Source organism: Eubalaena glacialis, chromosome 13, assembly GCF_028564815.1.
Source record: "Eubalaena glacialis isolate mEubGla1 chromosome 13, mEubGla1.1.hap2.+ XY, whole genome shotgun sequence".
Classification (NCBI taxonomy): Eukaryota; Metazoa; Chordata; class Mammalia; order Artiodactyla; family Balaenidae; genus Eubalaena; species Eubalaena glacialis.
In genome coordinates, this window is record NC_083728.1 from 81,900,811 (window position 1) to 81,924,844 (window position 24,034).

Genomic DNA, 24,034 nt, shown 5'->3' on the forward strand with positions numbered 1-24,034 from the left:
CTATCGCGTGGCAGGTACATTTGAAACCACTGTGCCAGGAGGCCCAGGTTCAAACCTGGAGAAAATAACCTTGCCAAGCTTTCATGTCATCATGTAGGCCTGTCCCGCAGGGTTTCTGTGCTAAAGCACCTGCCTACTAGCCCTCGATAAATATTAAATATTACTATCTCTGCTTCAGAGGCACCGGGGGAGGGCCGGGGACCATTAAGTGCATATTTCTTCATTAAGAGAAGAAAGCAGCCATTTAACTATTGGCAAAATTATCTCCCTAACAATAAAATGTTTTATCTCTTGCTCCTTTCTTTTTCTTTTATTGGCAGGCGAACTCACATTTGCAGGTTCCTCCTAGAGGACCAGGGCCTTATCTCTGTGTTATCTGGAAGGCACTGGTAGAGATTACTGAATAATTTTTCACAATGACAGTGGTTTCGTTCTCTGAAGCACCTGCCCCCAAACCAATGACCTGGCATTTCTAAGACCAGGGAAGAGGGTGCAGGAGGGCACGTCACAGGGGCCAAGCACCCAACCCCAGAGATGCTGCACGAGCCTTCACTGGGGCCATTTTCTAGACTGAAGCCTTTCCCCTGGTGTGTGAATTGGCTGACCAGCCTCTTCAAAGGTGTGGCTCTGTCCAGAGCTTAATCAATCAAGATAATCAACCAAAGGTGACTGGGTGTGTGGCACATAGACACTGGGAAGAATACAGGTGAAGACATTTTCACTGCAAAACTCTTATAGTTTTATATTAAGGAATTTGCAGATCTCATCTCTCCTACCTGCTTGGCATTAAAAAAAAGGAAAGAAAATGCGAAAATGGGGTGAAATGCCACTTTTGCCCATCCTTCTACTCTAATCCGTATCTATGATCCCAAAGAGCTTTTACACTTTCTGTTGTTCAAAAACAAAAGAAACAGAAAAAGAGAAGTGTGTAGAAATATTCTATACAGACATAACTAGCTTTAAAGAAATAAGTATGTAAAATTTCTGATTGACAGATGAATGCTTGGAGGTAGAATAATCGGTTTCATGACACAGGTCTTTGCTTTATCAGAGGATTCGCTTTTTCTGAGCACACATCCTTTGTGAATTTAAACTAGGGCACAGACGACTCAAACCTGCATGTCATGTGACTTTTTGTGGATACACCCTTTTCTAAAACAAGGCACATTTGATATCGTATATTAACGCATATATGTGGGATCTAGAAAAATGGTACAGATGAACCAGTTTGCAAGGCAGAAATAGAGACACAGATGTAGAGAACAAACGTATGGACACCAAGGGGGGAAAGCGGGGCGGGGGATGAATTGGGAGATTGGGATTGACATATATACACGAATATGTATAAAATAGGTAACGAATAAGAACCTGCTGTATTAAAAAAATATAAAATTCAAAAAAAAAAATAAAACAAGGCGCATTTGAGAGGGCTCAGCTGGGGACAAATGACAGAAAGTTGTGATGCCACGTGTAGGCTACCCAGTACGCAAACATCCTGACCCACACGGAACTCCCAGTGCCAGGGCTCTGTGTTGACTGAGTTCAAGAAGCAGTGACTCTAATTACTACCCAGCCACCGAAGGGCTCCTGGGAAAAACTGAGAACTGAAGTGCATTCAGGAAATATCCTAATGCTCTAACCTCTCTGCATACTTTTGAAACACCTTCTTCCATGAGACCAAGGGTGACCTCAAGAGTGTTTGTAACATATTACTACACACACACAGTGCCAACACCAAACAAACACGAATGCGTGGTGTCGTGACACCCTGATCCTCCTGGGAGAGGATCCACTTGTAGAACAAGAACCAAAACATCCCATCGTTAATCCTTAGCAAGCTGTAAAGTAAAGCTCTCAGATAAGAACATTGGGCTAGGTGTCCAATGGACCAGGGGTTAAGTCCTGGTCATGCCATCATCTAATCTGTGACACTAACCAAGTCATGACTTAGAGCTTGAATTTCCTCCCCTGCAAGTCTGAGCGGGCACTCTGTAAGTTAGATGGCCTGGCACAAGTGTAACGCTGCTGGGCTTGTCATCATAGGTGCAGAGGCCCTTGCATGACCAAGGTTTTGCTTTAAGCACCTCTGCTCTGAAATCCTCTTGCTCCAATATTCCATATTCAAGCTATGGTGCAAGGGTAAAGAGAAACTGCCTGGAAGCCCTGAGGACTCACCTTGTCGTCTCAGGTGCCCTGAGAGAGGCACCTGCCCTGGGGGGTTGGGAGCCACCTGGCACTGCCACCACAGGATCTGCTAATGGGGGATCAGAGGCTATTCAGGGACACCTGCAAACTTTTTAACTACCTGTGACCTAGAGTGAATCACACTCTCCACGTACTCACAGAGTATCATAAACACCTTTACAACCACTGATAAACAGTGGAGGCAAGTGCTCTTTTTCCAGATGAGGAAACAGAAGAATCACTTCATCTTTCTAGGGCCAGGAGGGAGCACACTTTTGAAAGAAATCCCGGGCTTCTTCCTTTTTTTTTTTTATTTGAAAGAGGTGACAAGCTGTTTACTTTTTATTTATTTATTTATTTATTTAGGCCAAATCGCAGCAGGTGGGACCTTAGTTCCCCAATCAGGGATCGAACCCATGTCCTCTGCAGTGGAAGCATGGAGTCCTAACCATTGGACTGCCAGGGAATTCCCAGAAATCCCGGGCTTCTGAGTTCCCCTCTTACAGGGATGGGTAACCCATAAAACAAGAGTGTGCAGGGAAGGCCCACTGAGGACTTCCTTTCTCCTCTCTGCTTTCCTTGTCCTCTCAACACTTCCTGTCTTCCAAGCAGCCTCTGACCTCCACAAAACCTTTCCACAACCCTAACTCACTCTATCCCAGCCACCCAGGCAACATCCCGTCCTTCTGTAACACGAATTGTAACACAATGTGAATCTCTCTAGGTGGGCCCTTGACAGTGGGCTCTCTTGTCCTCTTCTTTCACTGTCCCACGTCTACTGGGAACTTTCCCTTGGTTAAAGCGCACATCCTAGGCTCCCTTTTATAAATCCTAAAGCAACTGCCCAGGTCTAGATGCACAGCAGACATCCTGAGGGATTCCTCAAGGACTAAAAGTCTCTCCTACAAAGGATCTGGATAGAGATATCTCCAAAGCAGATATAAACAGAGCCAACATGCACATGAAAAGATGCTCAACATCATTAGTCATTAGGAAATGCAAATTAAAACCACCGTGAGATACCACTTCACACCCACTAGGAAGGCCATAATAAAAAGACAGACAATAACAAATGTTGGAGAGGTTATGGAGAAATTGGGACTCTGATGAATGCAAAGTGGTAAAGCCACTCTGGAAAACAGACAGGAAGTTCCTCAAAAAGTTAAACATAGATTTACCATAACACCCCAGCAATTCTACTCCTAGGTATTTGCTGATACTAAAGAGAATTGAAAAATATGTCCACACAAAAACTTGTACCTGAATGTTCATAGTAGCATTACTCATAAGAGCCAAGAAAAATGGAGACAGTACAAATGTTTATCAACTGATAAATAAAATGTGGTATATCTATACAATGCAACACCATTTATCTATTTAAGAAGACGAAGTACTGATTCATGCTACAATATGAACAGACCTCGAAAATGTTATGCTAAGTGAAAGAAAACAGACACAAAAGGTCACATATTGTATGGTTCCACTTCTATGAAATGTCCAGAACAGGCACTTCCACAGAGACAGAAAATAGGTTAGTGGCTACCAGACTTGGGAGAGGGGTGTGGAGAGCCAGTGCTAATGGGTATAGGGGGTTTCATTTTGGGGTTATGAGACTGTTCTGGAATTAGAGGTGATGGTCGTACAACCTTTTGAATACACCAGAAATGACTGACCTGTACACTTTGAAATGGGGGAATTTTATTATTGAGATAGAATGTGAATCTTCTCTCACTAGAGCTGTTATTAAAAAACAAAACAAACCAAAACAGGCTGCCTTAGAAGGGTGGTTCTCAAACTTGAGCGTGCAGCTGTGCCCGGAGAAGTGGCTTAAACGCAGGGTGCTGGGCGCCACCGCTACGGCTTCTGCTCCCACAGGCCCGGGATCCGCATCTCTAACCTGCCCCCCGTGCTGAAGGTCCTGGTGGTCTGAGAAGCCCCAGCCTAGAGCAGTGCTTCTCCCACCTCCAGGTGCGTGGTGGGCACTGGCCGATGAAGGACTTGCTGCCCAGCTGCTAGGAGTGCTGCCAGCGGGGCGTATAGAGGCCGCGCCGCCGCTGCCCAACCTGGGACAACTCTGAAGGCCGATCCCGCTCCGGAGCTTCCCATGTGGTCAGGGAAGCCTGACCCTGGGCCTAAACCACAGCTCGACCTCTCCCTCCACCCACCATTCCCGCCCTGCTGCGTCCCTCCCACCGGTGCTAATCCTTAGGGCACTCCTGCGTAAATATCCTGCCTGTTAAACGCCAGTCTGCGTCACGGGAGAAGGCAACCTGTCAAAACGCGTACAGATCACCTGGGGATCTTGTTAACATGCAGATTCTGATCTGAAAAATCAGGAGGCAGATGTGAGGCTCAGCATTTCTGACAAGCTCCCTAGGAGATGCCAATGCCAGGGCCTACGTGACCTCGGAGCACTCTTCTGATGCCACAACGGGAAGACTGTGAGCCAGCAGGTCGGGTGTTACCTGGAAAAGCACATGTCACTTTAGAGGTAACAAAAAGACATCGACGTTACCCTGCCCTTGAGATCCAGGCCAAGGAACTGCGTTACACGTGAGTGTGTTTCAACAATGCCTTTCAGGTACTTCCAGTAGCTAATCCCCTTGGACTGGGGCCCAGACCAACAGGAGCGTTACTTTCTTCTATGTGCTATTGTTATCCTATGGCTGCGAGGCATCACTTGGGCAGAAGTTAGTAATCTGCATTGTGCAACCAGCAGACAAGTGGTGACTGATACCCACGACATGGCCTATCCAGGGAACCCAAGATTGAGTGGGAAGGAGGATGAAAAAAATGCGGAAACAGGGCTTGTGACTGTCATCTTTCCCAGTGCTTCTGCCCTCAGACTAACAATGTATTCTAAGAGCCTACAGGCCAGTTTGTGTCCTGTTTCTAAGTTGGATCATTTCATTAAGAGTTTGGAATCTGCTCCTGACTTGCCGGGAGCTCCATAACCTATCAGTTTTTCTATCAGTTCAGGCTGATTTTAGATAAATATAGAGGTGATAGATTATAGAAAGAAAAAAGGGAATCTGGAACCAAATCTTAAAGATGTTATCATGGAAGGAAACTTTCATCGCACCCAACACCCACTAGTCAGAACGAGAATGCTGGGGTTGGCTAAGCCAGGGCAGCATTTCGGAGAGAATGGCCATCCTTGACTCTCTTTCTTACATCATGGAGCTTTTTTAACAGTTAACAGGCAGGTGTGTGAAGGAACTGTGAGAGCTTAGGAAAAAAAGGGACATCAGGAAGTTGTGATCTTTAGTAATGACCCCTTATGAAAAGTTAGGAAACATGGCAATATGTCATCCTTGGATGTTACAAGTCTCAAATTTCCATCCGTGTTGTGTGTTCAAGAATCTGTCTGTTGTACAGGAGTGTGCCGTGTCTTGGAGGAGAACATAAGGAGCAGCAAGCCAATAAAATAAGCCTGCATGAAGAGGCCATGGTTCTGGTAGAACAGGTGCAGGTATTTTTGACAGTTTTGTTAGACTTTCATGGCAGTAATGACAAAACAGGGCTGGGGGACAGAGGAAAAACCAGAGGAGATAAGTCCTTAAGATTCTGGACAGTAACACCAGTACAGCCTCATGTCACTTCCCCACTCTGTCCCCAGGCACCTACAACGCACCTGGAAGGCCTGAGGCCAGGAGACGCACACACAGCAAACATTCTTCCAACCCCGCTTTCTCTCGTTAACAGCAGGGAATTATGGATAAGTTCCCAAAGGCCTTGCAAACTTTAAAACCCATGCAGCATTAAAGATGCACTGCTCCATCCCTGTCATTTGCTGTCTCTTCTGGAGTGAAATACAAGTTTCATGGCGCTCCCTGAGCCCACTCGTGATATGGGAGCTCTCTGGAGAAGGTAGTCCCTGCTCATCCTGTTGAAAAATCTAGACCTTATGCAAGCAAGAAGCAGCAGCCAAGGTATAAATAAATATTATTATTTGACGTGCTGATTATTTCCCAGTACACTCGAAACCTAGTGATTTCCAAATCTGCTGGAACTTCTCACAGAAATAAACACATTCATCCCAATGCAGGGTTAAAAGGATTCCGAGAAACCTACACCAAAAACAAAAAAAAAAAAACAAAACAAACAAAAAAAAACAACAAGAAAATTATCCTCTGAGAAGGGATTTCTCTCCAGTTCCACTGCTTCCCACGAGGGGAACAATTTCATGAGAACATAATAGTAAAGGAAACAATACACCACCAAAGAGGAAAATCACATCTTTATAATTACAGATTAGTGCTCAAATTCCACACTTACACACTCGCTCTGCTTTGAGGCTGCGTGACTTCAGTGGGGCTTGCCAGCCCCTTCAGCTATCAACAATCATGAGATTTTTGATACAGAAACCCCAGACAGCAGAATACCCTCAAATGACACTCTCATTTCATTCTTGGGGAATGTGGAAAACACAGTTCCAGAAAGCACGGATGGGGGCTAATCCCACTGCGGGGGAGCGCTGAGCTTTGCTGTCTTTGGAACAGCCGATGCCAGTGTCAGAGATGAGCTAATAATTTCTAAGCCACACGGATTTGTATCAGACAGGAATTAGCAGCTGAAAGAAAGTCCTGCTTGGTCCAAGCTGGCACATGCCTTTATTAGGACTTCATTTAAGTTCCCATTACTTGAGCAAGGCACCCACGTTTATTTCAATGCACCGGTTACTTATCCATTAAATGGGTTTCTTACACATCACGCTGGTTATTTAATTCCTACCCCATGGCTCCCCCAAGAAATAAAAAGTGCACTATAATTATATAAACTCTTAATTAAACTGAAGAATTCAGTGTTGCCATTACCCGTCAGTAATTCCACTCAATTAGGACAATAGATTTCCATTTATTACTGAACTCCTAATTGCTACTCATTTTCCTGGTTAGTGATTGCCAATCCTATCAGACAATGTGCTTAAAGAAAATTCTGCCATGAAATGATATTTCTCCCCATCAGAGGAAAGGTGGAATCTGAGAGCCCTTACGTGGTCAGGAGTGGGGTCCTCTTCTCCAGCCCGAGGCGCCTCCAGGCTGGGGATTTTAAAGGCGAATGCTCCCTGGGGTTGGTTACTGGTGCTGCGATCCACGGGAGACTTACCCACAAAGGAAAGACGTATCCAGGTAGCCAGAGAATATCAAAGCCAAAGCCGAGCCGAAGACAAAAACAAAACCCACGACGCGGTCTCGGGATTTCCAGAAGTGCAGAATCTCCGGGAAAGGCGCATCTGAGGTCTACAGGCAGGCGGCACGTTCAGCATCTGATGCATCTCGGCCGCGGGAGAGCCGAGTCGACGGTCCGAGGGGAGAGGACGGCGGCCGCGCGGCGTCCCCGCCGGGCCAGCCTAACCCTCCTCTCCGGGGTGCGGGCACCGAGCGGCCGAGGTCGCCGCGCCCCGGGAAGCGGGCCCGACAGCGGCTCCGGGCGGCGGCCGCGCCAGCCGTCTACACGCGGCGCGGGGAGGCCTCGGCCCCCGAGAAGCGCGCCGCCCTCCCGCGCCCCTCCCCGGCCCGCAAAACGGCCCGACCCTCCGCGCTGCTCATGACCGGCTCCGCTAATTAGCCCAGAAGACTGAAACCCGCGGCGGGGCAACTTGACGATTTATTCCGGGCTCGGGGGAGGTCACCCGCGGTGCGCGCGCCGATTGGCTGCGGCGAGCCGGGCGAGCCGGGCGCGCCGGCGCGGGGCTGGCGGCCGCCACGCAGAGCGCGTGCACTTTCTGCCGACTCCGCATCCCGGCCAGGCAAGGAGGCACGGGCGGGGCGGGGCGCCGGTGTCAGGGCTGCCCTGAAGCAACCTGAGGCTCGGCGCGGCGGGACAGGTTGGTCGTCAGTGCCCGGAACCACAGAACTGCCCCACCAACCCAGCTGGGTGGTCTGGAAGAAAGGCTCCTTGCCGGTTGGGTGTTTAGACGTTGCAGCCTCTACTTGAGTCTTCCAGTTGACAGTGGGCTCAAACCATTTACAGCCAGAAGAGGTTCTGAATTTACTCCAACTTCATGGTACAGAGGAGGACACTGAAACTGAAAGGATGGAGTGGCTCGTGAAGGTGAGTGGGTGGAAAAGCCAGGCCGGGCCTCAGGTCTCCCCGTCCAGTATTTCCAAAGAGCACCCGGGCCGCCCTTGTGGCTGCCTTCCTTGCCGAGAGCCCTAACCTCAGGGACGTTCCCCGGAATGCACAGCACAAAACTGAGCGATGCAGTTGGGTCCACCCCACAGCCTGAGAGGTTGACAGAGATTATCTCCATCTTACATATTAAGGGACTGAGGCCTGGAATGGTTCCGAAACCTTCTTGCCCCTGAGCTAGTAAGTGACGAAGCAGGCACACAAGCTTCTAATTCCCGAGTTTCTGCCACAGCACTTCAATGCTCCTTAACCAAGGAGGTGAGCTGAAGAGGGAGAATTCCTGGAGGGGTCAGCCAGAAACAAGTGGCCAAAGTTGACACTCCTGCAAATAGCACTGGCCCCTAAGAGGGGCTGCTTCAGTGCCAGCTTTGCACCTCTGCCCACAAAGCAGCTAGCAGTAATTCTTATCTGCCCTATTTGGGTGGTTCTGGACATGTTCGTCTTCATCAAAGTCAGTGCACTCACCACCCCCATCCACAGAAGCAGCAGCTGCAGAGAACTTTCCTGTCCCAAGACCAGAGAGCTACTGTTTCTCTCTCTGTGGTCCTTGAACGCACAGAGTCAGGAAGGGCTCTTGCCTGGTTGTCTCATGTTTGGAACTTGAATTTGAAAAGCTCAGCATCTGTCATGTTCCTGAGCAGGGATCAAGGCCTGCTAACCAGGGCTATCGAAGGACAGGATATCAAAGCCTGGCCACTGGACCAGCATCATCCAGGAACTTGTCAGACATGTAAATTCTGGGGCCCAACCCCAGGTCTACTGAGTCAGAAACCCCAGGGGTGGGACCCCCCGGGTGGGACCCCCCCCAGCAGTCTGTGTTTCTACAGGCTCTCCAGGAGATTCTGGTGCACACTCAAGTTCAAGAACTACTGCTGTAAAGAGCTGCTTCCCGTGGTCATGTGAGTGAGGACAGAGCAGAGGCCACCGTCAAGGTGGAGCGGTCAGCACTGTGCGTGAAGAAGTGCCTCCTCTCCCCTCAGCCACAGTCAGAGCCCCTCGAGGGAGGATTCTGAAAGGAGAGGAGTAGAACTGGGGCCTGGGCTTCTTTTTCTGTTCTGACTCTAAGGATCACGAGTCTGACCCCATCCTCCCCCTTTCAGCGTGACACGAGAGGGCACAGCATCGACGGCTGCCTGAGCTGCCATGTTCTGTGGCGCTGCACCTGGCCTGCCACCTTCAGACCGAGGCAGGCCTTCTGCTCCTGGGCCCAGGCGCTGCTGTTCCTCCAGAGACTCGTGTGGGGAGCCTTTAAAGCAGCCAGTCATTACTGTGGAGAGGTCACGACAGCTTGAGGGGAGCAAGTCCTCGGGATGGGGTACTCACCTTGGCGGCAATGGACCTGCAGTCTAATCCCACCCGGGGGACTGAGCTTTCCTCTCTGCTCAATGGGAAAAACAGTCCCTCCCTTGCTTTCCTAGGCGACGTGAGGACTAAATAGCACTTTGTGTTTGGGGGAGAAAAACAAAGCATTGCTGAAGACATATACGGCTTGTTGACCTGCCCCCAAATAATCTCCACTAATAAAGGGATGTGCTGGCAAATGGTACTGGACGTTGAGTCTCCGATTCCGTGATCACCAGACTAGGGTCTGGCGTTGATGCAAATGGTAAGGCAGGCCGCTCGGCCTTAAACGTGGTGAAGATGCAGTTCTGGGTAGTGCCTGCTCTCCTCAGGTGTACAAGGATGGAGGGGAGGGGGAACAGAGGGGGATGAGGCTCTAGGCTTAGTCCTCAGACGCTCAGTGACTGAGGAGGGAGCAGAGCATGGAATTTTTAAAGTACTGCACTCCTATTTAATACATCATGTTTTTTTTAAAAAAGGAATATTACCAACTTAGATTATTGAGTGCTTACTGCATGGCAGGAGGCATAATTCTCAGTCCTTTATTGGTGTTAATGCCTCAAAACAACCCTCTGAAGTAGGTACTGTTACCCCTAATTTACAGATGAGAAAATGGAATTATAAACATATCAAAAAACCTGCCCAAGGTCACAGAGCTGTCCAAGTGGCAGAGCTGGATTCAAACCCAAGCGGTTTGGCTCCAGAATCCAAGCCCCTAAACTTAACTGCTACCACCCGTGATGAAATGTTACGAGAAAAAAGCTGAACAAACAACACAACTATGTAAAATGTATCGATGGCATATGTGAATATTTTTTCTTACTGTGTGTTGGATTTTCTAAATGTTATCAGTGAGCATATGGTACATTTGAAACCCACATAAGTTTTAACTGTTATTCTTTTTACAGACTGTAGTTTCTGTTAAGGGCTCAGCCACAAGGGGATCCCTGAACCTCCCGGGAGGCCTAGAGGTTTGCTTCTGCAGGCTTGGTGGCTGCAGAGTTTTGAGAGCCATGCCAACTGCAGCAGCAGGCAAGCTGAGGGCTGGCGGATTATCCGCTCGACAGCCAGGTCCGGGTGAGAGAAGGGTGTGCACTATGAAGCGTGTGGCAGGCAGGGGAGCGTGAACGCAGCACAGGGCGTCCAAAGGAGACGGTGCGTAACTCTGTTGCCAGGAGCCAAGGCTTCCTGTCAAAGAGTGGACTGGTGTAGATCTCAACGGTATTTTCCCCCCAGGAATGGGTAACAGCACGTCCTGTGAATCAAAAGCTCCTAAGTGGACACGAGCAAATTGGGTCTGTCATGCACACCTGGTGAGCTCCAGCCCAAGGCCACTTCCAGCAGCACCCAATCTTTCTAATTTGCCCTGGAACTCTTACCAGTCCACCAAGGTTGGGGGGGGGGGGCAGGGCAGGTAGTCTCACTCTCTTTCTGAGGCTTACAGAAGCAGAGATACCTGTTCAAGTCGCAGTGAGAGGCAGGCTGGGGCTAGAACCAACAGCTCCCGGGTCTTAGTTCAGCGCTGGTGCGCCGCCCACCCCACCCACGTTGCCAGTCCGGGTGCATCTGTAAATCTGGATGCTGAAACATTAACTACAATTCCCTTTAACTCTGGAGTAAGTTACAGAGACACAATTTAGCAGGCACTCCACTTATTCAAAGTGTTATAAATATCTATACAATGAAACTAAACTCAGAGCTCTCACAGAAAAGCTACAGTAAAGGAGGAAAACTACACCTTAGAAAGCTACATTTTGCTTCAAGGGGGAGCTTTACAGCCACAGCTACATGTGTGCTTGTTACAACTGGGAAATCTGTTATGTTTGGTTGCCAACTCAGAACTGATTTCTACATTCCTGCCACATTGCTGAGAGATTCCCACACCCAAGGAGAGAATACTTTCATGTACTCAGTTACAAGGGCTTCTAGTGTATTTATGACTTCACAGAAATTTCCTTTCAGTCATAAAAGTATAAAAGTCTGATGACTGGCTCAAAGGTCTGGGGAGCTCAGGGACAAGGAAATTACCTTACTACTTTACCCCAGTAATGCTGCCTCTCTCTTCAGAGCAAGTCCTCACAGCAGCCGCCATCACTGTGTTGGATCTAAAGAGCCCCTAAGATAAAGGATCCGCGTGCCCCGAAGAAGTCCTGACAACTTAGGGAGGCGGCAGATGGTAGGAGCAAGGAATTTAGACCCAGAGAGATCTACATTCTGAGGCCCACTCAGCCACCAGCCCGGCGAACTCGGCCATCACTTGGGCCTCCCTGGCCTTCACATCCCGTGTAGTGAATGAGAGCGGCATTGCTTCCCGCAGGCCTTGGGAGGGGCAGTGTGGCCAGCGCCCCAAAGCAGTGCCCTTGAGCCAGAGGGGCTTGTCTTGTCAGTACTTCTTTGGGCCCAATGTTCCCTTGTTTTAGGGGCTCTTTAGATACACAGATGGAAGAACACGCCCCTGGCCGCTGTTCTGTGAGGTCACTGTTGGCCTGAGAGCAGCTGTCTGGGGGCAAGTTCAGCGCACAGTCTGAGCGTGTAAATGGCAGTGGCCCCTCAGGCCTTTTGCCTCTGCAGGCTGCTCCCAGCGATCGCTGGGAGGGAAGGAAACGTTTCTAGGCTCTGTGTTGGGGAACGGCGGAGGAGGCAGCTGGAGGGGAAGCGGAGGATGCTTTTATGACAGGCTTTGTCACGTAGGCCTGAGAACAACTCTGGTCCTCCCTCCCCCCGAGTCCCCGACAGCTTGGGAGGATGAGCTAAGGAAAAGAAGCTGAACAGAAACCATCGGTCATATCCCCATGACTTTTAGGGCACTTTTCTCAATGGGGTTTCGCATACAAGGGGCTGGCTTTTGCTTCCTCTCCCCATGAGCCCAGGCGACACCTTGGTTCCCCACCGCGTCCTATCCACACAGCCCCACTTCTGCCTGCTGGACGAGCCTGGTCTATTAGTCCCCACATGGGAGGACGGGTGGAAGGATATCCAGCCCCCAGACCCACTCTCCTTGCTGCGGGCTGCCCAGCTCACGTCCAGCAGTGCATGCTGCAAAGGCCACAGCTCCACCACCACTGGGGGGGCCAGCACCCGGGAAAAGGGCCCCCCACTGCGTGAATGCCCGCCTTTTTATGATTGCTGCCTCGGCAGGAAATGCTCTGAGGGGATTTTGGAGGACATGGGGTATCTGACAAACGTTTCAAAGTAGATGCTTCACTTTCAGTGAACATAAGCTTTGTAACCCCTGACATACAGATTGGAGTCTGAATATGCTTAGATCTCAGAATGGAAGGGTTTCTAAAGAAAAACTCCAGAAATACCCGAATTCAGATGTAAAAAAAATGTGCGAGAATCAAGAACAAAGCCAGTGAAAGCAGAGGGAGTGAATAACCTTTCATTTCAAGCCGGTTTCCCCACTAGAGACAGTCATGATCTGCGCAGGACTGTTTGATGCAAATGCCTCTCAGAAAAGAGCCAGTGGATAATAGATAAAAAGATTATCTGTGACATTATGAAAAATGAAAGTTTAAAAATGGCTACAAGTCCGATTAAAAAAAATCCTAAACTTTATTCAGTCTTGTTGAAAGGCAATAGCAGAACTGTTTTATTCAGCCCCTGGGGTCCCTGCCTCTCCGCCATTATTCTAATGTCTTCCACCAGCTTATCAGTTTTCAAAAATCTTTCCTGCTGGTTTCTCTTTGCCAGAAACATAAGGTCCAAGAAGCTATCACAGCCCTGTTTCCTTCGCCTAACTTGACTCTGATGCTGGAAATGCAAGGGCTGCAGCTCCTGCCCCTCTCTCTTCCCTTCCCTGCAGTCCCCCTCTGTGCTAAACCACCGGCTGCACACTTGATTTAACAGATGAATTACAGACTCCAGGCATGGGCTTCCAGGGCAGGAAAGAGTCTGATTTCTGTCCAGGTCTCTCTTGATTGGCTCAGCATGGAAGTCTTTCATTTAATGGGCCAGGTCCCGCTGAGAACACCTCTGCTGGCACCACACTGATTTCTTTCTTCGCTGGAGAGAGGAGCAGAGATCCTAAAGAAAGATTTTCCATCTTCTGGATTTCTGGTGTGCTCACTACATATCATTCTTTTTAAACAGAGCATCACGGGTGTGACCCAAGACTCCAGGAAACACTGGATTCATTTGGCCGGCCATCTTTGATCTCAGAGCTGGCCGAGGTGTGGAAGAACCAACGTGAACACCTAGGCCACAGAAACACGCCTTTGTCTCCCACCCAAGGAGGAGACAGCCTGGTGCAGCCGTTCGGCGCGACGGTCTGGAGATGCACTACCTGGTACAGTGACCTGCAATTCAGATTCCAGCTCTGCTGCCTGCTAGCTGGGCTGACTTAGAGCGCATTTCCATGCCTGAGTTCCTCCATTTGGAAAACAAATACAGAAGATTATTAGATTAAAACATACAAAGTTGCTGGTATTTGACTTTTTTTGAATATAATCTTACTGTAATAAGATTAAATTTTATCTTACAATAAGATTATTAGATTGCACCACATAAAATTGCCGATACTTGACTGTTTTCACATACAAAAATGACAGTTCCTTTTTTGAAAATGAAAAATGGCAATTTCATATTGGCTCATCCAAATACCTACTTCAATTAGATTGAGATTGAGAGAGATACGAGCAAAAAGTCATATAAAGTGCTTTACCAAAGTGCCCGGTACACAGTATGTGCTCAGTAAAGGTTACCTCCTGCTGCCTCTGTCAGGAGGCTCAGATCAATCACATGCTGAATTGCAGGTCACTGTACCAGGTGCCTAAAAGTAAAATATCCCAATCAAATAGTCACCTTCTTGCCAAGGACCACCTGCCCGTGTGAAAGAGTGCTAACCACATCATGATGGATAGAGTAAGATGGGCACTCAGGCCAAACTCCGTGTTCTCAGGACTCTATCTTTTGTCTCAATTCCTCTTGGAAAATCCATTCCCATGTGGAACGCTCCCTTCTCCTTCTGGGGCCATCCTACCCACCCCTGGCTGCTTTCATAAGCTAGCCAGCATGACTAGAATGATACCCGTATCTACTCAGACAGAGATTCCAGAAATATGCTTGAAAATGCACATCAACTGGAAAGATGCAAAACTGTCGGGGGGAAGGGTCTGTGGGTCCTTTCTTTGCCTAGAACCACAGTCTCTGGAAGCCAGACGGTTCCGAGCTCAGAATTAGATGCAGTTATGGTATTTGCAGGGAAGCTACAAGCCTAAAAGTACAGTCTCCTGGGCAGAAATAAAACTTCCTCAAGATTCACGTATTCCAGATCTCACCATGATTCTGTGGATCAGCACAGAGTCCTCCAAGGGATGCTAGGGAGTTGCCTGTGGCCCCTGGACCCTCACCCGAAGGCTTTCCCTGAGACCCCGCCTTTCTCTCTGTGCTCCTTCCTCTTTGCTGTAGGTGGTGGGGAGAAAGGACCTGACTTATTGTGATGGTTGGAGTGAGAAGGAAATAGAGGAATTATGAAAAATCTATGGGCAAGAGCTGGCCTCAACGACACAACAGTAAATATCAACCTGTGAACTAGATGTGACCAAACAGCAGAGTCGATGGAGGCAAATCCGCCCGGAATGCAAACAGCCAGCTTTCTCCTGCTAGATTCTGGGATGAAACCCTTAGTCTGAGTACTAGGAACATCGATGCCAGGTACTGGGCAGGCAGCCTGTGCCGGTCACACTGCCTCTTCCTGGAGACCCTGTCTGTCAGCGCTGTCCTTGAGGTAGAATGCAGAGCTTAGTCAGGTTCACAGTAAGGTCATCTCTAGGGGCCAACAGCAACTCTTGAGATGCCTGACCCCAAGTATAATCTCCCCCTCACTCACATGCCCCCATGCTTGAATGCAATTATTTCCTCTGGTCTAATCCTAATTATCTTGAAAGCTTTTAAAACTTATTTTTAAATTATAAAATATTTCTGCCTATGGAAAAGTAGAGGGTAATATAAGAATGGATGTAAGGAAAACCTATAGAGCCACCATCCAGCTTAAGAAATATATATTTCAAATACCTCCTCACAGGGAGATGCTATCACTCATTTGATATTTATTTTGCATAGTATGGTATTTATACTTTTGCTATATAGGTATATAAATGCAACATGTGGTGTTGCTCTGCATGTTTTTAAACCTTATTTCATTGGTTTTGTTCAGTACATATCCTTCTACAACTCGTAAACAAGAGATTCTGATTCACTGGGCCCAGTGGGTTTGTGACTCACCTTGAACAAACTGGCTGGGTTGTGGGTGATTGTGAGGATGACCATATCATGTAGCACTCAAACTAGGATGCTTTTAAGCATGAAAGAGGGTGCTGTTAAAACACCACCATGCATAAATTAGGACTGTCCCAGGCAAACCAGGACACATGGTCATCTTAGTGATGGCAGATGAGTTGCTGCTTTAATATATGTGATTAGCACTTCCGGTTAGAAGCCTTTGGCCACAAGTACCTGCTGGGCCTCTTTGAATGAATTAGTTTGCGCCTTTTTTTTTTTTTTTTTTTAGCAGCAAGTCATCAGTGAGAACCCCAGTTTCCTCATTAGTGAAATGGAGAGTCTGGAAGAGGAGGCAGGGTTTCGTCCTGACCGTCCTCCTACTTGCTGCTCTGTTATGGGCCTGTGTAGGGAGTGCTCTGAGCCAGTAAAATACCAGCATCCCCATGAAAATCCATAGAGCCCTAGGAGGACCTAAGCACCCTTCCTGCGAGTCAGTCAGTTCAGCTGTTTCCACATCAGGGCAAGGACAGGTTGCCCCCTGCAGGACCCCCAAAAGCTGACCGGTCAGGGCTCTCCACCACTTTTCCACGCAGCATCTTAATTACCCTGTTTCTGCGGAAATGAGCTTATTGCTAATCAGGTTTTCTCTCCGCTCTCTACTGGTGACTGATGCACCCCTCAGATGTGAAACAGTGCTGAATTCGGTATTTGCTCAGTAAGTAAATAGGAGCCAAAAAAAAAAAAAAAAAAAATCAGAGAAGTCAGTAATTTTGGCTTCCCTTTGAAAAAGTAAAACACGGGCCCTGAGCTTATTCAATACTTATCCAATACCTTGAGGAACCGAGTGTAGATGTGCGATGAGAACCTACACACACTTCAGGTTGGGCTGGGCCAGTGCTACGCCCTGTGAAATGAGGACCACAGAGCCCAGGGAAACAGCAAAGCCTGCAGTCACTGCCACAGCACATGCCCTGCCACGGTACTCTCAAACCTGGATCTGGGGCCTGACATTTGAGGGGTGCTCTGGGACTGCACTAACACGGTTTTCCTGGCCTGCCTCTGGCCTGCCTCCGAGGCCGGCTCTGGTGGCTGTCTGCTTTGGCTGAAGGCTCAGCCTGCCCCCCACCCCGCCCCACACTAAGATGCCTTCCTTATTCTGGCTCTGTGTCTAGGCATTAAGATGCACAGCCATCTTATCAAGGGCTCTTCCTCTCCCAAATTGCATTTGACCAGTTTCATTTCTGCCTGAAATTAAAACACAGAATTTATCAATCCCAAACTGTCACAGCATGAATGAAACCCTAGAAATAAATCCAGTTTAATGACAGAGCGATCTGGAGACCTCAGTGGGAAACAAGATACTTTGTTTAATAATTATCAGCCTCTTTCAGGGCCTGTCTGCCAAAGCAGTGGTGCTAGAAGCAGCAGAGAGAAGAATTTTTTTCCACAGATTTCTTCCCGGGAAAGACTGAAGCCATTTCAAACCAGGCTGGCCGCTTTTGATTTACATTTCTGATATTAAATGCAGAGCGGCTGTCTGCATTTACGCTACAAGGCATTAACTTCAGTGCGAAGAACCAGGGTGGTGGCAGGGATCCAGTTTACTAATGAACAAGCTTATCTGGAGGAAAACAGCTTTTCACACCATAACAAACAATGAATACCTCTTAGATAACAAATTCAATGGCAAAAATACAGCATTGTACGTGTCACAGTCCCATAATTTAATGGAGGCACTTGCAGCATTAGTGGTTTACATTAATTTTTTAAATTAATTTTGTTTGGCCCGCAGGGAAAATATTTTCTTTTTTGTGTCCGATACCCTGCAGCTCATTAACACTGCTTACCGCTGCTCTACGATACCATCCGTAATCGTCCACTTGGTAGCCAGAGGCCATTTTTTAAAAAAGCAAGCTGGAAGAGGGGCAGAAAGCAGGCTTTTCTGCTTCCTCGTACACAGCTCTCCCAGCTTGACACAGCTCTCGGCAGCCATGGAAGCAGGGCCTTTGGAGGCCTTTGGAGGCCTTCTGAGCCAGGCAGGTCCAGGTGCCAGCGCTGAAGGTGGCTACCGAGTGCCTTTGGCTGAGCCAACAGGCTCTTTCTTCCACTGGTCACCACCACTCCCCGCAGAGCAGTGGCTTCCAGACCTGATGATGCTCGGAACTACCTGGGCAGTGAAAGATAGAGATTACTAGGCCCCACCTCACAGCTGTGAATCCTTTCCTCTGCTTCTCATCCCTCCCACAAAGGGGTTAACCACTGGCTACCAAGAAAACAGCCTCCCTCCCTCTCTGCCTGGGGCACGGAGATCAGGGAATTCACTGCTAATCACTGCAGTTGTGATTTCTGATTTCAACTGGCAGCAAAGAGAATTGAACCAGAGTCCCCCGAGAGCAGCCAGCTCCACAAGGCAGACCTTGAGCTTGTTAAGCTGTGGTGCTGCCATGCGATTATCAATTTTAAATTAATCTCCCCAGTCTCTTTAAAGTGGTTGCTAAAAATATAATCTCTGGGATATCTTACCATAAGACTTAACTAAAAGGAAAAATTTGGATAATAATTAAGTGCTTCCCTCCGTCTAAGCTTCCTGTAAAACACTTCTGGAGACACAGCTAATCCACTGGCAGCAGGAAGGCCGGCCAGGGGCAGTCGCAAGGTCTGAGTGAGCTGGTTCATAAGTTACACACTTTCTCTAAATAAAACTTAAACAGGCAATATGCGTTTGGACAAAAGGTTAAAGATACAATACAACACTGTTTTAAAACAAATTCTTCCCTATTTTTAACCCAAAGAGTTTTGGGAGGGAAGGCCAGAAAAAATTGTCTAGACATACTTTTGCTAAGCTCATGAGGGAGTCGTTACAAATGGACTTTATAGGGACATAATCTAGGTTATATATATAACACATTTTTTTTTAAAGGCAGCAACATGGTGGGACAATCCGAACAAAGGTGAAAGGGGTTCTTATATGTAAGATAGGGGTTCTCTGTGGAAACATCTCTGGCCCTATAGAAGGCTCGAGTCAAGAGCAGACACAGTTTCTAAAGCCACTAAGAACGATGAAGAAGAAAACGAACAGCAATTTATTAACAATCCTGCCATTCTACCCACACTCTGCAGCTTTCTGCCAGAAGAAAAGACGCTTCTATACCTGGAATCCTGGGAAGTGGCAAGTCTCAAGTCTCCCCAGGGGGGACACACTCCGTGGTAGTTTTCTTCCCCTTCTCCTGACCTTCCTATTCCTTTGGGCAGGGTGGTGGTGGGGAGACCAGATCATTTAAAGCAAGAGCACATAGACAAATACACACACTTTCTAGGTGCAGCCACAGGAGTTTGAGAGCCCCAGCTCCTAGAGGGCCCAGAAGGAAGGCCTTTGCAGGGCCCAGCGAGGGGGCGCTTTGTAAGCCAGTGTGATAAGGAAGAAGGGGGTGGGGCAGGGAGACGGGGAGGAAGGGGATGAGGGAAAGGATACAGATCCGAAAAAGGCTGGGAAGATTGACTTTTGTGAGATTTTCATATAACCACTCTGTGCCTTCTGTTAATGATAACCATAAAGAAACCCCCCCGATTTGTAAAATTCCATTAATTCTATAACTTCCTTTCTTCAGTAAGAACAAAGGATAAAGGAACTTATTACCTCTACTACCAATGAGATGTATGACCTTGAGAAAACTACCTAACATCTGTGGGCTTCCATGGTAAAAGGAGTGGGCTGGGTAAGACAAGCTCTGCAATTCTCATTTCATTATTCTGGGTAAAAGCAAACATTGCTATACACAGGCCAAAGCTCAATTTTGGTGCCACCTTTGACCAAGTGATGAAAAATTAGAATGAAGAACTTTAAACTAGACACATACTGTATGAACAATATAAAATACAAGGGCTTAAAGGTCAGCCGCACCATATCAGAAAGTTGCCTGAAGAAAAATGGAATAAGAGTGATTGGAAAGTATTTTTTACACAAGTGGAAGTTTCCCCAAACCGCTGCTGAGTGAAAACATGGCTCCTTGGCACTCAGGGTCCACCTTTGTTAAGGCTCTGGTTCAGTGGGGCAAAGGGGGTCAGGAAGGTGAATGAATCTGCGTAATAAACAGGGTGCATCTAAGAAGACGGCTTGTGCGTACTTAGGCTTTGCCAGCCCAGTGCAAAGCCTGGGCTGCTGTTGTTGCTGTTATAGATCTCCTCGAAAATCTGATGGGAAGAGCTATGGACCTTCTTCAGAGGCAAATGTACAAGTGCACAAATAAACACAACTTTAAATCCACTTTCAGGGGATTCCTGGGCTCCGTGAAACTTATCCACAGATCCTATGGTGATGGATTAATTACAGATCAAGCCCCCTGTTTTAGGCCTAGACACTGGAACATCTATTAACTCTCCCATTTACCTTGAAGGTCTTAGTGTTCCCATTTTCTCAAGAAGAAATTTATTTTTCAATTAAAAAATAAGCTGATTCTCCCCCCACACCCCAGCAATTCTACAGGGAGTCTGGTGTGTTTGGCAGGAGAGCAAGAGGTCGACAAACAGAAGACCTGCAGTTGTAGCCCTAATGGCCAAAGCACCCTCAGAGGTAGCGCTTGTATCCTAAGGCTTAATTTGGAACCCTTTTTCCATAGGAGACAATTCCTCCCAGCAAATAAGTAGCCATCCCCTACCCCATTAGAGACTGCCCTCTTTCTGACCTACTTCACACACCTTTTTGACCTGCTCTCCTTCCTGAAGAACTAATAGGCCATGCGGCACCTGGTAAGGGGGAGGATGGGCAGGAAGCAGCCTCCTGGAATGTCAATGAGGCTGGGGCAGCACGCCTACCCCATTCCCATTCAGCAGGCAGCCCAGCTGCTGCACAGGGCACATCTGCATAGCTGAAGGTCAATATGAAACCAGCCTGGCTTCTGGCTCTGAAACTCCACTCTTCCAAGGGTTGCAAGAGTGAAACTGTCAAGTATGTTCACTTTAATTGACACTGGGCTGCTGGCGGCTAAAAGATGGAAATTTGCTTTGAGGCCCAATACATTTTAGAGAAGATGGCTCCACCAAGCCACTGCTGGTTATTTCGGAAGGCCCTTGTTGTGAATACCCAAGTCACTAAAGTCCTTGGTCCTGGCATGGAAGGCATCTCAGAGCCCATCATACTAAGAATCAGCTTCACGGCAGCCAGCTTTTTGGAGCAGTTGGTCATCCTCTATTACCTTTCTGCTTCTTCTAGGCTGATTATGAATCATACTTGAAGAGGAGAGAAATGGTGCCTTAAGGGCAGGTTTGCCCCAGTTCCCAACCCAGCCAGTCTCTCAACTAAACGGGTCCAAACACCTCTCCTCAACAAAGTGACAAATGAGGCACTGAATCAGTGGAACTGTGAATTCAATCACTTAGCCTGAATGGACAAAGCCCTACAAGACGGATTCCATGGCATTAAAGAGCCTGACTCATGTCAGGAGAAAGCAGTCCACAGACCACTGGAAGAAGAGCTTGAAAAAGTGATATATTAATTGCACCTATTCTGCCCTATCCCTGACACCTGAAACTCATGTCTCCAACACTTATGAAGATGTGACAGAATGTTCCATCAATAAATATGCAAACAAGACTGCTGACTTGATTTCTGATGAGCTAAGGCAAAGAAGAAGAAACAAGACAGCACTGTTTTTTTTTTTGTATTAGGAAACTGCCTAGGGAAAAGAATTCCACTGTCTCAAGAAAAAAAAAATCCTTAAGAGCCAAACTGTTCATCTCAATTGCATCTGGATTATTATTTGAAAAGATTAAGATTTGCTAACGTGACATTTATCAGCATTGTATATAGAGATAGCAAAGTTGCCAAATTTGATCTTTCTAAAATGTTCCACCTCTCTCTTTTTTTTTTTTTTTTTTTAAAGAAAAGAGAATACACTGTAGGAGTCTTAGTTTGGCATTGGCTGGCAACATCCTTGACCAAATAAGTACCAGGGGGAAAAGAACTTACTGGAGGTTATGTCTCAATAAAACAGGCTTTATTTTAAAAAATAGAATCAAGATAATATGGTGAACTGTAGACAAGCACAATCTGGTTTAGTCTGACCATGGAACAGCCTTATTTCTTAACTCTTTCAGAAACTGGGAAAAGGAATGAAGGGTTCTGGTTCTTTTTTTTTTTTTTTTTTTTACTTTATAATTAACTCAATTGGAAATCTAGAAGTAGCTTACTTTTTCAGTGCTCTAGTTGGCCAACTTTACAGTTGGAAGAAAAAGAATTACTTCAGCAAGATGAGGTAAAAAGAGTCCTGGACTCAGAGTAAGGACACTTGATTTCTAGTGCCACTTCCATCTCAGGTAACTTCATCTGTGAAAAGGGAGAGATTGGGGATAGAGAACATGCCGTGCTCATACTTCGTCTCCTTCATGCCACAGCCACAGCAGACATCACTAATCAATCCAGCCCTTTATTCCTTCTTGGCCCAGAATCCTCAACACAGTACTCCAAGCAGCCGCCTAATAGACGAGAGATAGCACGACAATTGAATTTTATCTGCCCTCCTTACACTAGATAGCCTTAAGCCTCTATTTAGCTTCAAATTTCTAGGACATCATCATTTTCATATCCTAATAGGAGTCCACTGAGGACAAAACATATATGGACAAAAATGTTTTATGAGCTTGCCGTAGGGGGGAAAAGGTGAAAAACATGGCTTCGTAAATTGTTGTCATGGCTCTAGTGATTAGACAAACAGAAAAACAAGGACTGCCATACCCGAGAGTCTCCAGAGCCAAAAAGGTACGCTCTCAAACTAAGTAATTCTCACCACAGCTGAGGCCGTACATCAACCACATATCAACCTGGTTGATAAGCCCAAAGTGCCAATAGTCTTCTTAGACAAGTCAGTATCAACTTATCAATTAGGCAGCTAGACTGGTAATAGGGAATTCAGTGTATCACTTACCCTGTCCTGGACCATTAAAGAATTTAAGGTAGCTTTGAAAGATGATGAAAAGAAAAAACATTAAAAAAAATTATTGCTAGATGAGAAGGAAAAAGAAACAAGGTAGGTTTGCATAGTAAAGAATGAGGTTTGACTGCTGCTTATTTACAACAGGTGGGCCACAAAGCCGGCTTGAGGCTTCTAGCAGCCACTGCAAAGAGGGCAACCTGCTCAGCTACACAGTTCATGGAGCCACCAGACAAAGAGAAAGCAACTGTTCAGAGGAAGTTTAACTCTTCCTGACTCTGCAACCACTACAGATAAACTTGGGAGGGCTCGTTCTCCCGAGGGTCTACGTGAAGAAAACAACAAACGATGTACTAAATATTCTTCCACTCATTCATTTAGAAGTCCTAGCAATGAGGGTCACACGTTGTCAGGGTCTTCCTGCAGGGCTTCTGGTGCCATTCCAAAGCAGAAAGCGGGGCAGGAGAATGCTTTGGTTCTCTGGTGATTTGGCTGACTCTGGAGGATCTGGGGAAACAGTTCCCAAACTACAGTCCAAGGGACCTATGAAATGGTAACAGGTGTTCAACCCTGTTTGGTAAACACAGCCCCCTATTCCCACGGCCACCCTCACTCCTCCAAATAAATTTGCTTAATGTGATCTCACCCAATAATTCTAAGCAAAATCCTTTATCTCAGGGACACTTATTAATATCTTATGGGAAGAGTATTCCAGGGAACATTTCAGAAAGTGCCGACCTAGAGGAAAAGGACTGCATATCTTTTCGGGATCCTTCTAAAGTGTAGCTTCTCTCCGTTAGGTCTGGAGAGCTGCTGGATGGCAGTGAGTCTGAAAGGCATTTCCTGGTAGCTCCCTGGAAGGCTTCAACTCTCAGTCTCCAGTTACGAGTGGCAGTGTGTGCCTGACAGAGAGCCCTGACGGCGTACGTACACACAGATCAAAGATTCTAAAAGCGGTGAGTCCAACCTTCTAATTGTTCAAGTTCCACAACATCCCTTCTTCACCCCCAACATGGAAGTGCTGATGTGGGCCAAGGACAAAATGGAGTCTCCAAGGACAAAGGGGTTGCCGTGTAAGAATGAAAGATGTGGTGGTGGGGACGAGGGGTTATGACAGAGCTGAACCTGGCAGCCCCTCCCTGGATCTCGTGGATTACCTCTTTGACCCCCTTCTTTGCATCTCAGAGGGTTCAGAGGAGAGTGGGCCACGCAGGCGAACTCTAGCC

General features: G+C 47.3%; 1 protein-coding gene across 3 annotated transcripts in view; it reads right to left on the minus strand.

Annotated features, from left to right (window-relative positions):
- The window catches only part of AUTS2 (activator of transcription and developmental regulator AUTS2), a 1,116,331-nt gene that overhangs the window by 168,619 nt on the left and 923,678 nt on the right, over positions 1-24,034 (minus strand). The window lies entirely within an intron of this gene.